The sequence below is a fragment of the Tupaia chinensis genome, unplaced genomic scaffold, assembly GCF_000334495.1.
Source record: "Tupaia chinensis unplaced genomic scaffold, TupChi_1.0 Scaffold144041_1, whole genome shotgun sequence".
Lineage (NCBI taxonomy): Eukaryota > Metazoa > Chordata > Mammalia > Scandentia > Tupaiidae > Tupaia > Tupaia belangeri.
In genome coordinates, this window is record NW_006203893.1 from 267,717 (window position 1) to 269,556 (window position 1,840).

The 1,840-nt window shown below is 40.2% G+C and overlaps 1 pseudogene; it reads right to left on the reverse strand.

The window, feature by feature from the left end:
* The window catches only part of LOC114005580 (la-related protein 7-like), a 51,635-nt pseudogene that overhangs the window by 21,374 nt on the left and 28,421 nt on the right, over nt 1-1,840 (reverse strand).

Sequence of the window (1,840 nt, forward strand, 5' to 3'; positions counted from 1 at the left end):
AAAAAAAAAGAATAAGCTTGACATCTCTTGTCTTAAGGGAAATGCAAATCAAAACCACAATTATATACCACTTAACCCCAGTCAGAATGGCTAAAATTAAGAAAATAAATAATGATACATGCTGGCAAGGCTGTGGTGAAAAGGGAACTCTCCTACACTGTTGTTGGGACTATAAATTAGTACAACTACGTTAGACAATAATATGCAGATTCCTTAGAAATCTACAAATAAAACTACAATACAACCCAGTAACTCCACTTTTAGGTATTTACCCAAAGGATAGAAAAACCCTCAGTTGGAAAAATACTTGAACACCCATGTTTATTTATAATTGCTAGGACATGAAATCAATCCAAATTACAAAACCTAGGGGATTGGATTGAAAAAATGTGGAATATGTACTGTATGGAATACTACTCAGCCATAATAAAACCCTGACATTTGATACAAAGTGGACCAATATGGAAGACTTAATGCTCAATGAATTAAGTCAGACTATGAAAGACAGACTTTCTACATACCCACTCAATATCTACCAATTATCTGCACTCTATGGCAGAAACTGAAAGTTTGGAAGGTATAGCAGCAAGGAGGGCAATGGTAGATACTAGAGACAGTAGGGATTGGGATAATACAGCGGTAGGTAATGGAGGGAGGGAAGGCAACAGGGGAAGAAAAAGGGGGGGGGGGTGGAGAAAGTACGTTTAATTGACCAAAACATGAAAAGCTATTTGCTGACAATGATGTCTTTATCTTGACTGATATGCACACTAATCGTGCTGGAAAAAGAAATGTTATACACTGTAAAGATATATTTGATTAAATGTATTATAAAATTTAAAAAAAAATTAAAAAGATGTTGGACTATCACATGGTCCACCACAGTTAGAATCTCAAACCTGATGCCCTTAAATTCATGCCAAACACATGTGTGTGCATGTCAAAAATCTTGAGAAGAGAATGAAGGAGAGGGGATCACAGCATGGCCATCTCTTCCTAGGGAATGATTTCTCTCTATATATATCTCTCTCTCACATGCGTGCACGTGAGTACACACACTCTATGGCAAAAATTTTAAAAAACAAACAACCAAACCAACAAAAAACTCCCAGTTTCAGCCTTGAAAGCCTGCAACAGATAAGTAGGATGAGACTGGTTTTCTCTCACTTCCTTGTTCAATCCCTTTCTTACTAAGTCAGTCTCAAGGAAGAGAAGCTAACAGGAAAGAGCACAGCTCCTGCATGGTGATATAGGTGTGATCCTGTGTCATTGCCTTCTGTCTCCATGGCTGACTCTTCTCTAAGGGTTTTCACTGGGGTACGTCAGGTGCCTCATCTCCAGCAGGCTGCTCACTACTCCTCCCTCTTCAGCCCCTGGGCATCTGGATGACCATTCATTCCTCTCAAGACTCTCCCCCACTTAGCCACGCTAGGAAAAGACACAGGTTAGCCATCCTTTCTGCAATCACAATGCTTTCCCAGGAGGCACCACTTTGGGTCACCCCTTGTTAAATGCTCTTGTTTCCTGTGCGGCCTCTGTATTGTGCTGCCAGGGAGGCCCCTCCAGCCACAGGCTCCACCTTTAGCCAACTCAGGAAGAAGCAAAAATGTGTCCTTTTGTCTCTCATACTCCAAAGGACTCAACACCTTTCTCCTCTTCCAAAGAAAGGGAGAGGAGGAATAACACCCCAACACTGAATGAAGTCAATGAATAAAAGTTATTGAATTCCTGACTTCAACCTGCTTTGAAACTTAAGTAGGTGACTGTCTAATCCTGACTTTGTGTCCCTGTCTTTTAGCACCACAGAAAAAGTTTTCCCTCTTTTTTTTTTTTTTTTTTT